Below are 12,819 nucleotides of genomic sequence, written 5' to 3' on the forward strand. Positions count from 1 at the left end.
TTACTCGGCATCTACACTCGGACTCTACTCACTAAAGACTCGCTAAGAACTCACTGAAGGTTCGCTAAAGACTTACTTTTAATCCTCACAATTATTTTCTATAAAATTTTGGCCTTGGAATATCGGCTTAAAATCACAAAAAATCCGTTGGCGCTAGTGACGTTCATTTTAAAAAGACCCCGGTCGATAAAATAACGTCACAATATATATTAGGTACAGTAAAGTGATAAATTAGACTATCTGTATCTGTATACATTAATTTAGAATCGTCATTTTTAAAATTTTTCTTTACGTAATTATAATGAAAGTCGTATATATAAGTTTTTGACATATCTAAAATACAAAACCCAGCATAGATTAGTTTATTAAAATTAACTTCAGCACATTTCATTTCAATAATAACCATATTTTCATCAAAAACTGTAAGACTATGGAAATTTGGTTTGCAAATCATATCAGAAGCACCATATCTACCAGACCATCTTGTAACTATTCTAACATCTTTATATTTTCTAACATTTTCCATAGTCTTACCAAAAACTGCATTATTCATTAATTTATAAAAATCTTTTTCAAATTCATTTTTTGCAGCCTTTCTACAATCACTATTTTTATCTATATACGGTTTTAACCATGGTGACTCTCTAAACTTTAAAATTCGGTGTACTTTTGTTAATTTTAATCCCAAGTCTAAACATTGTTTTAAATTTCTATAGTGTACTAGCTGACCCGGCAAACGTTGTTTTGCCATATAAATAATTTCCTAGTAATTTCTAGTGTAGACAAAAAATAGCTTACTTATTGTAAGTATGTATGTATGTTAGAATGTGTATATTGTATGTATGTAAGAATGTGGTATATGCGTGAAATAAGCATGGAGCGCTGTGAAAGATGAGGGAATATAAAAATAACAAAAGGCAAACATTATTTTTAAGTTATTATAATTTATTCCTTAAAATTATATATCATTAATTAAACAATTACGACAGTAACACTATTAAACAATATCAATCTCTTAATGCTATAGCGTGAACAATATTTTTTGTTAGTCCATCTTTAGCTAACACAAACAAACTGGATGGTTTACCCACTCGAGAGCATGCCACGTATAATTGTCCGTGTGAAAAACATGGTGTTCTCAAATCTAATCCACAAACAGACATCGTTTGACCTTGGGATTTGTTGATAGTCATTGCAAATGCCAATCTAATCGGAAACTGAATACGTTTGAATTGAATTGGCACATCTGTAGGTATAATAGGAATCCGTGGTATGAGTATATTTTCACCTCTGAACTTGCCATTTAAAATCCTGGCTTCGATCACGTTTTTCATTAATTTTTGAATGACTAATCGCGTACCGTTGCACAGCCGGGGCGGGTTCAAATTACGAAGCAAGATAATTGGAGATCCAACCTTTAATTGTAAATTATGCGGTGGCATGCCTGGAAAATCCAGTGAGTTCAAAAACTCTGTGGGAAAATTTACTGCTTCGCTGTCGTCACAAACTGTATCAATAGATTTATATGATACCAAGTTCCCTGGCAACAACATTTGTATCTTCAGATTTAAATTGTCAACGTCTACATTTTTTGCCGCTAAAATCGTTCATTCTGCAAGCCACTCATGATTTATGTACTGTGTGTACATCGGGAAATATTTGTTCAATGAAAGTATCTTGCGAATCAGCGATTGTGCAGAAATCGGTCGGTAATTTTACGTATCCAGTTTCATCTATAGCAACTTTTCCATCACCGATATCTAAGAGTTGTTTTGAAAATGTTTCAGCGGATGGATCTTGAAGCATTTGAACGCGCATATTTATTTTTAGCTGTAATTTTTCAACATTACGCCACAATGGAGATGATTTTAAGTAAGCGTTGATCTCATCAGCGTATGTTGAACGTGGAATGACTGGAAGTGTTTGTCTGAAATCACCTGAAAGGACCAACAGAGTTCCGCCAAATAGTTTGTCACTGTTTTTAATATCTTTCAATGTCCTGTTCAACGCCTCAAGTGAATGTTTGTGTGCCATAGTACATTCATCCCAAATAATAATTTTACACCGTTTCAGCACAGTGGCCATGGACGATTGTTTCTTAATGTTGCATACTGCGTCAGGGTTATTCTGAATATTTAGTGGCAGCTTAAATACTGAATGAACTGTTCTACCTCCATCCAATAAAGTTGCTGCAATGCCCGATGATGCAACGGCCAATGCGATGCCATTATTTGATCGTATTTCAGCAAGAATTAGCGAAATAACGAATGTTTTGCCAGTTCCACCCGGTGCATCCAAAAAGAAGAACCCACCTTGTCCAGCTGAAACTGCGAGCATAATGCGATCATAAATGGTTCTTTGTTCCTCATTCATTAGTGGGACATTGCGGGCAACAATCGCTGCCATTTCTACAGTACTGTACTGCAGTTCACGATTCATTTCAGTATTCATTAAATCAGATGCAGTTTGATTTGGCGAATTCATACCGAAATTACTAAGTGGTAAGTTGGCAATGACAATGCAAAGATCCTCAATAGCAATCAATGCTTCATTGTACATTTCGTCACTGAATGTTATGGTTAGATCGTGGCACCGTATACGATGTTGATGCAATATATCATCAGTCATTGAATCTTTGTGATTTTCCCATAATATCTGTGCTCGGGCTGGGAAACATGTAGTCAACACTATAGCGAATAGCAGCTTCAGCAAGCATGCATTTCCACTGGTTGTCGTCTTCCAGCAAGCCGAGTGCAAGGCATGCATCTTTATACGTTGGATATTGTTGCCCATTCACTTTACGTATATCTTGAAATGATAATGGGCCAGTAACATTAATCAACAACAGTCAAAGATCAAAGCACTCCGTGTGTCTTGGATTGACTGTAAATAATCGCCCCAAGGCGTTTGATTTAAATAAATTGAGACATGCAGCAACTGGTGAGCCTTGCTTGCGGGGCATCCATGTTTTTGTTTGAGTCCATGTGAAATAGCGTGGTACTTGTGAATAGAGTAATGTTCGTGCAAAGGCACCAAAATCATCCGCACGATTACACAATTCAAAAAATGCAGTGAGTGTAGTTTTAGGTGGATTTATTGCACGATCAATCGCTGTCTCGTTCGTGAAAAATACACGCTGACCGTTTTCAAGATGGATGGCTAACTGAACAACTGCTGGATCCCGTTCATGAATTGGAAAACCAAAGATACGCCAAGCAGCTTCATTGGAGCTGATGTACCGACCAATTTGGTAGAGCGTTATTTCATCGTTTTTATTCACTGGAGGAGCATTCACATTAGTATTTTCCACTCTAAACACAGCCATATCACTGCCTTTATGGACATACTTGCAAATGTATTTGATGCTCTTCACAGAACTGCAGAACTCAACATTAATATGAGGATTATATGTCTTGCTCAGCAGAGGCGAATATGGCACCACCCAACGATTGTCAATATCAATGTCTGTGTTGATGATATTTTTAATAAATGATTGTCCGCCATTTTCAGGATTTCTTCGAAGATATATTGGGTATCCGTCGACATTTGTGACCGTATCATTGGTAAAATCTTTAGGGAAATTTTTAGTACATTTTCCATCAGCCATGCAAGGCGATGAACTATTAAGAGTACCACATGGACCATGAATCATGTTTGTTGTAACAATATCAAACAGCAGTTGGTCAGTGGATGGGTCTGGAATTTCCGCAGAAATGATACTATCGATTTCTTCAGGACGGATTTTGTCGATGAATCAAACCAAAATGTGTGCATGAGGTAATCCTTGCTTTTGCCACTCAACCGAATACATCCAGCAACGTGTGGGACCAAATACATGTGATTTAGTAATGAAACTTATTAAAGACTTCAACTTTTGTCTGAACACACGTGCTGTAATGTCATGGCGATGTACTGCATTTTGGCAAGGCAGTAGCAAAGATGTAATCTCTGGCCATTTTGGATTACATGTGAACGTGATAAATAAACATGGTCGTCCATATTTGCGCACGAAAGTCAGAGCATCCTGTATATATTCTTGCATATGACGTGGACTGCCTACGTACGATGATGGTAAAATGACATGGTTACCAATTTCGGCGACGTCGGCGTTGTTGTTGATAGCGTCTCGCAAATGAATGTACTCTTCCGCGCGCAGCTTTTGTTGATTATATCGTAAGTATCGTAGTCGTTCGCTCTTAATCTTCGCGTACATGTCGACCATGAATTGTTGACAAAGCTCACGACATCGTAAAATGACGTTGTCAAGGCCACGTCTAATCATTAATCGGTACGCATAATAATCCTTTGAGCTAACGTTCTTGTTTGTTTCAGCTCCTGTAATATTTGTTCATAAAAATTAATTTAAATTTATTACGTTCAATAATTTAATTGTTTTGTTAAATGATTAATGATCAAATTAATAATCAATCAAGTACCTGATACGGGATCTCTTTGTTTTATGTTTATGCGATATCTGTCTTGTCCCTTCCAGAATATTAGTGGATATTGGAGAGCGTCATTTGAACGATGTCTGTCAGCAATGAACTGAAGATTATTATTTCTTCTACGAATCACAATTTCTCGTGCAGCTGTACAATCGCCAACCATGATTCCAGCAACATCATCAACAACGGGTGCATTGAATCTACGAATATGCTCTCCAGCTGGTGTTTTATCAGGATTAATGACGATAGCGTGATTATCGCTTTGTAATTGGTGCATATGTGATTTGAATATTTTCAACAACTCGTTGTGCTCGTTCAAAAGAGCATCTAGCTCGCTGACGATGCGCCTGGCATAAAGTGAATCAAGGTTATTATAATCACAACGTGCATTCACGCGATTGGCAAGTGCGCTTCCGGAATCCTCGCCGCCCATAAAGTAGATTTGTAAGAATTTATGTGGTTCGTTTGGCATTGGCAGCAGTGAGCCCATTTTATGATAAACTTGGCCTCTGATTTTGAATGTAGAATTGAATTGTTGACCATTTGCATTAGTATTTTGAACTATTTCTGTTGCTCCGAACGATGTCATTTGAAAGCATGAATTGAATCTTCGAATTGACTTCAGGAACACGATAGAATCTGGATCCGTGCCGATAAGTAAGCCGTTCAATGGTTGAGGTGGTGTTTCAATTTCAGGTAGTTGCACTTTTCCTGATGCGCAACACATCCCAGCTGGCTCATTTTTGAATTTCAGAGCATGACAATGCGGACATTCCTTGTCCATAGCACCAATTACCACTTTTGAATGAGCATAATATTCAATATCGGGCTCATACTGGAATGCTAGACGCAGGAATGAATCAGATATAAATGCTCGATGTACCTGTTGTCGTTGTTGGTCATTTGTTCTTCGTCTATTGACTGTGAAACGGCGTGATTGTCGTTGTTCTAATCTTCTGACTTCATTGCGTTCAGCTCGTGTATCTTCTGGCTCTTCTTGATGCAATTGCGCCATTCTGACACGTGCATCAGTATTTTGTTGCTGGATTTTTTCTTCTGTTCTTTCGGATCTGCTATTTCGCAAGTTTCGAGCTTTACTTGTACTGCGGCTCAAATCAGCCCCTTTGCGTTTTCTTGGCATTGCTCACTGTACAAAACATACATGAATAGAATTAATGAAATTATTTAATGATGAAAAATGTTAAAAGTATAATTAGGGCCAGGATTTTTGCCACAGTTTTGAAATGATTAGTTTTAATTTATGAAATTATAACAAAAATATAAGTTTATGTTAGGAATTCAGGATAACTAGTGATAATAAACCTTACGCAGAGTTATAATGACACGTCCGAATGAATCGGTTTATTGTACATAACTAACTAGGAAAATAGAAAATAAGTATATTTAATAGAAACTATATGTGATACTGTATATTAGAACTATAGAGTAATACGACAATGACTTCATTGTCATTGACTTCAACACTTCCCCTCAATGACGTTACTCTTGGAGATCTGTTACAAGTCCAATCATCTTGGCTAGGATTGATGTTCGTTGTGGTCCCAATGGTTTGGTTAATAAGTCGGCTTGGTTAGATTCTGTTGGGCAGTAGGTTAAATTCAAGATACCTTTTGTCTCTAGATCTCGAGTATAAAAGTATTGTGTATCGATGTGCTTACTGCGAGAGCTTTGGCCGGGAGAACGGATATTGCTTATGCATCCTTGATTGTCTTCAAAGATTGTTGTTGGAGATTTCTGTGGTTGATTGAGGAACTCGAGTAGTTTTCGGATTAATACGCATTCTCTGGCGGCTTCGGACAATGCAACAATCTCTGCTTCTGTGGATGATATAGAAACACAGGTCTGCTTCTTGCTTGTCCAACTTATAGTGCCGCCGAACAGCTTAAATAGGTATCCAGTGTTCGATTTTCTCGAAGTCCTATCTTCAGCCCAATTCGCATCTGCAAAACCAATGAGTGCTTCATCATCGCTGGAGTTGGAACAAAGACGAAGCTTGTAGTCTCTAGTAGCTTTCAGGTACCTGCAGACTCTTTGGAGCTCATGCCAGTCGATCTGTCGGGTGCCTCGAATATGCTGAGCTAGTATGGATACTGCTGCGCTAATATCTGGCCTCGAATTGATTGAGATGTACAGTAATTTCCCGATAAGCTTACCGTAGTAATCGTTTTTTATTTCAGGGGAATCAGTACGATTTTTTTCGTACTTGGTGTCCATCGGGTATTTAGATGGTTTTGCATCCTCAAGTCGGGTTTGATTCAATACCTTGTCGATGTAATTTTGTTGTGATAAGAAAAATTCGCCAGATTTGTTTCTTATAACTTCCACACCAAGGTAGCATTTTATTTGGCCAAGATCAGTGATGCTGAATTTTTGGTTTAGTACAACTATGATGTTTTCTATCCTTTCTTCTGAGGCGGACGCGATTAAGATGTCATCAACATGCACAAGAAGATAGGATAAAGTATTGTTTTCGTGTTTGTACAGACAAGGATCATTATCGCAACGTTCAAAACCATACCCTGTTAGGACTTGGTCTAGCTCGTCATACCAGGCCTTGGCCGACTGCTTTAGTCCATAAATGCTTTTGTACAGTCTGCATCCAAATTCTTCGAATCCCGTTTTCACGAATCCAGGTGGTTGTTTCATATATATTACTTCCTTAATTTTTCCGTTAAGGAAAGCAGTTTTAACATCTAAATGTTTGACGTAATATTTTCGTTTTCCTGCAATAGATAATACAGCTCGAATGGAGGTGGATTTGGCAACTGGAGCAAAAACTTCGCAATAATCGACACCAAATTTTTGTGAAAAACCTTGGGCAACCAGCCTGGCTTTGAATCTATCTATAGTATCATCTGCGGTTGTTTTAATTTTAAAAACCCATTTGCAACCAATTGCTGTTTTATTTCTCGGTATTGGTTCAAGGTCCCAGGTTTCATTTCGCTCTAATGATTCGAGTTCCTCGGCCATTGCTTTATTCCATTGCTCAGCGTAGGGCCCACTCAGAGCTTCTTCAACTGACTTTGGTTCTTTGTCATCGTAAATATCTTCCATTGCTGCAGGGTTATCATCAGGGTCTATCAGTGGATCTTGGGTTTGGTTCATTGGAACAGGTAGTCGTTGTATCAAAGGTACATTTTCGGCATCATCTGGAGTTGGTTCTTCTCGAGCTCCCCCTAACTGGCACGGTACTTTGTTAAATGAATGTTCATCCAGAATATCAGTGGGGATGTATACAATTTCTTCTAGCTTCTCTGATGTCGGTGTCGATGTCGATGTTTTATGTTCTAAACAAAATTCAGTCTCAAATACATCCTTTTCTTCAGTACGGGAATTTTCAATAAATTTAACATCTCCACTGATGATAATTTTGCCCGATGATTTCTCCAGTAGCCTATAGCCTTTTTGATTCTGAGGATAACCTATAAAAATACAGTCTTTAGCTTTAGTGTTTAGTTTATTTCTTAATTTCTTTGGAATGTGTACCAAAGCTCGGCAGCCAAATTCCTTGAGGTGTTGTACGTCAGGCTTCTTCCGAAAAAATAATTCATACGGGGTTATGAGTTTCTGTCCTGTTAACGTGCGATTTTGTAAATATACTGCAGTGGCTGCCGCTTCTCCCCAATATTTGTTTGGTAATCGTGCATCAATTAGCATTGTTCTAATAGCTTCTACGATGTATCGATTTTTGCGCTCAGCTGTGCCATTTTGCTCAGGTGTGTACGGCATGGTATGTTGAATTTCAATTCCATTTTGCTGGAGATAATTTTTTAAATCGGAGTTGACATATTCTCCACCAAGGTCGGATCTGAATGCCTTTGGTTTGCTGTTAAATTGAGTGAGACAGAATTGTATAAAATCTTTTAGTACTTGAGTTACTTGAGATTTTTGCCTCAACAAGAATATATATGTATAATGGCTGTAATCATCTATTAAAGTCGTTAAATACCTTCTTCCCCCTGGAGTTTCGGTTGGCATCGGCCCACATAGATCAGTGTGAAAAAGTTCTAACGGTTGAATGGTGCTCGTTGCTGATTGCTTTGGAAAAGGTTTTCTGGTCAGCTTCCCCTTGATACAGGACTCGCAGACCTCTTTGACTGGGCAGTTTTCAATTTTTAAACCGTTTACGGAATTGCTATTAAACATTTTTGAGATTATTTTTGGGTCTCGATGGCCGAATCGAGAGTGCCAATGGTGAATACAATTTTCAGAGTGATGTGAAGTAACAGCAAATGCAAATTCAGGTGTCCGTAATTTATAAACTTGGCCTAAACTATCACCAATTGCTACTTCTGCATTGTTGTTGTTAAAAATTAACATGCGATTATTTTTGATTTGTACTATAAATCCTAATTTGTCAAGCGCGCCGATAGAGATTAGATTACAATCGAAGTCCGGTATGTATAATACATTACATAGTGTTAGTGTATTGCATTCTCCTACGTTTGTGAGGCATTTAATTTTTCCTTTTCCTATGCCATAAACTTTGCAGGAATTGCCGTTTGCTACACGTACACTAGATGAGTATGATCTGTCGATAGCGTCGAAAAAAATTCAGATCATTAGTTATATGGCTACTTGCTGCAGAATCCAGGAACCAACTTGTTTTGGTGTGTTTTTTAGTTGCAATGTAAGCTTGATCAAGAACTGTTTCCGTACTACTAAGAACGTCATTTTCACTGTCTGAACTGTCTTGTAACACCGCTCTGGCTTTCTCTCTCTTCTTTTCTTCTTTTTGTTTCCTTTTTAACTTCATTTTCCAGTCAAGATACTTAGGACATTCTTGCTTTACGTGCCCGTATTCATGACAGAAGAAACATTCAATGCATGTGTTGTTGTATGTGTTGTTGTTGTTGTTTCTTTTATTTGTAATTACTTTTAATGCGGTATTAAAATCTTCAGTATTTGATAAACATTTTCGTCTTTTATACTCACTGATTAGTGTGGCTTTCACTACATCCATAGTGAGCTCATCTTCAGATTTACAAGCTATTACTGAAATGAGGGTGTGGTAAGACGCCGGCATACTGTGTAAAAGAATCCATGGGCCAAACTCTACAGCACTTTTATTTCCGAGTGACGCCAAATTATCTATTAATTCCTGGGCTTTAGCAATATGATTTTCAAGGTCATCATCCTCTTGGCATCTCAGTTGTAAAAGCTCAACAATCAGGGTAAACTTATTAATCCCACTGGCCTTTTCATGGTAGCTTTTTAGAGCGTCCCACGCACCTTTTGCCGTGGCCTTGTCTCTGATATGAGAGATTTGGGCATCTTCAACGAGAAGACAAATTGTTCCCAAAGCTTTATCGTTGTTTGTATCCCAAGCGTCGATTTCAGTTTCGTTTGCAGTAGGCCTAGCTTTTGAAATCGCTCGCCATGTTCCTTCCCCTTTTTAATAATCGCTCGACCTTGAATTTCCAAACTTGATAATTGTTGTTATTTAATTTACTTATGCCAAAAGCCGTCGTGCTGCTTTCAGCCATCTTTAACACTGGTCAAAAAAAAACTTAACTTAATTAACTTAATTTTACTTCGCTAACTTCACTTTTCTTTACGAACTTTATTTTACTTTACGAACTTTTACTTGTCTACCTCATGACCCAAACCAGGTTCCTGGGCCCATAACCTGTTAGGAATTCAGGATAACTAGTGATAATAAACCTTACGCAGAGTTATAATGACACGTCCGAATGAATCGGTTTATTGTACATAACTAACTAGGAAAATAGAAAATAAGTATATTTAATAGAAACTATATGTGATACTGTATATTAGAACTATAGAGTAATACGACAATGACTTCATTGTCATTGACTTCAACAGTTTTATGGAAAAATTTTCCAAACAAAAGTAAAAAATTAAATTTTATGAAAACATTGTCTCTTATAATTTTTTCATACAACCAATATTTCCATTGACATTTCAAAATAAAGATTCATAATGATTGATTTTTTGGAAACTATGAAAATCTTAATTGTTCAATTACATTTTTTTAATAAAATTAAATTAAAATTACATTTTTATAAGATCAACAACATTTTCGATATAAATAAAAAAAAGTATACTTACAACACAAAATCCGTTGTTATTGGAAGCTCGTGTCACGTGTTGAGTACTTTTGAGGTTATAAAATCACTTGATTAACTAATCGTGCAAAATACACTCAAAATTGATAATTTAATTATTATTGATAAAATAGGAATGATTAAAAGTTAATATGAGAGTTACACTGAGATAGCAAAATAATAATTGTCAACGTTACTACTACACTTGATGCATAAACAATAATGATGGCCGACAACTGTGTAGGGAGTGAGAAAGAAAGGAGACCGGCTTCATTCTCATCCCTACTCCGTGCTGTTCACTGGGTCAGAAGTGACACCTGTAGACATCTGGCGGGGATAACTAATTAAATGACGATTGATTAGTTTTCGACCGGAGAGGAAAAATGATTAAATTACTAAAATGGCTATTAAAAAATAAGGGTTGATCGTAGAAGGGTGAAAATTGAGGATTGTATGTATTTTTGTATGTTGTATCATAAAAAAATAGAAATTAAAAATTTTGTCTAAAAAATAAAAAAAAAATTTAGGGGTGGACTACCCCTAACATTTAGGGAGATAAAAAATAGAGGTTGGCCGATTCTCATAGATACCGGATAAGCACAAAAAATTTCATCAAAATCGGTCAAGCTGTTTCGGAGGAGTATGGCAACGAAAACTGTGACACGAGAATTTTATATATTAGATTACATACTCTTTTTTATCATACAAAGTAGTTGCTAATTTTGTATGTTTGCTGTCTGGAGGTAAAAAGTGTTCAGGACATCAGGTAAATCTTTATGTAGGTCATATAATTCCTCCGGATATTTTAGATCAACTTCAAGTATATAGCCAAAACCTTCGGTATTATTTAAAAATTTATCAATTTCCTGATTTATATCGAAATTTAATTCAACCCATTCAAATGAGCCTGTTGGTAAAGGCATACTCATAGATGCACCATACAAATTATTAACATCAAAATACATTAAATAGGATTCTGGTTTATTTGAATCAAAATTATCACCCATATATCTATTATTTGCTAATGCATATCTATTTGTACACTGAGAAACACCACCTCTGACACCTTTTTCAATGAATAGCATCATTTCTGAATCAGTTAATAATTCCAACTCAACACCAGTATACTTTAACATTGCATCAAAAGCTAGCCCTGGTACTGTATAGTAGTGTAAAGGATCTAAACGATAAGTTTTTAGCAGTTAAACAGGGGGGTGCTACTCAGTCGGTAAAACAGATTTTTGGGTTCGTGTCCACCCGTAGATATGGGTGACCTGTTTTACCGACAGTAGGTGTTGCAAACTGTAGATATGGATGGCATGTTTTTACCGACATTTTGAGGTTATGGACGAGGTTTTTATCGAGGTTATAGGTGGCGCTGGTAGTGAATTTTCCCGCCATTTTTAAATTTTACAATCTGTCATTTTCCCGCCATTTTTAAATTCTGCTATCCGCCATCTGGTGGCTGCTATCCGCCATTTTGACTCCGCCATTCTGAGTCTGGTAGCAGACATTTTGAGCTGTGAATCCGCCATTTTGACTTTGAGTTCAACATTTTGAGGTTAGAAAAAAGCATCCTCAACTATTAACCTGCTTTAGGCTTGCCATTACAGATCAATAGTTCAGGATTACGCATTTGTAGTATGATGTATCCATGTTTTATATATTCAAAATGAAGTTATGACAACTACTTGCGAGAAGGATTTTATAAAGCGTCATCTGGTGGAAGCTTGCATTACTTGTAACTGCGTAGTAGATGACGTCATCCGACAGGTCTGAACCTGTTCAAGGTCACGGTAACTGCGTAGTTCTCTTTGTTCTATTCCTAACTGCGTAGTAGATGACTCATTCTGTTCTAGAATTTTCTAACTGCGTAGTAGATGACGTCATCAGACAGGTCTGAGCCTGTTCAAGGTCGCGGAACTGCGCAGTTTTCTTTGTTCTATTTCTAACTGCGTAGCAGATGACGTCATCAAACAGGTTTAGACTTGTTTTGTGAAAGGGGTGGGGGAAATTTCTACGAATCAGATGACTCATACCATTCTAGAATTTTCTTACTGCGTAGTAGATGATGTCATCAAACCGGTTTTGAGGTAGAGGACTGGGGGTAACTGCGCAGTAGATGACTCATTCTGTTCTAGAATTTTCTTACTGCGTAGTAGATGACGTCATCAAACTGGTTTTGAGATAGAGGAGTGGGGGTAACTGCGCAGTATTTTCTGCCTATATAAGCAGCTCGCCGAGAGCGTACTTCATAAAAACGAAGTACACGTCTCCAGTGAAGT

This window comes from Cotesia glomerata, unplaced genomic scaffold (assembly GCF_020080835.1).
Source record: "Cotesia glomerata isolate CgM1 unplaced genomic scaffold, MPM_Cglom_v2.3 scaffold_21, whole genome shotgun sequence".
Lineage (NCBI taxonomy): Eukaryota > Metazoa > Arthropoda > Insecta > Hymenoptera > Braconidae > Cotesia > Cotesia glomerata.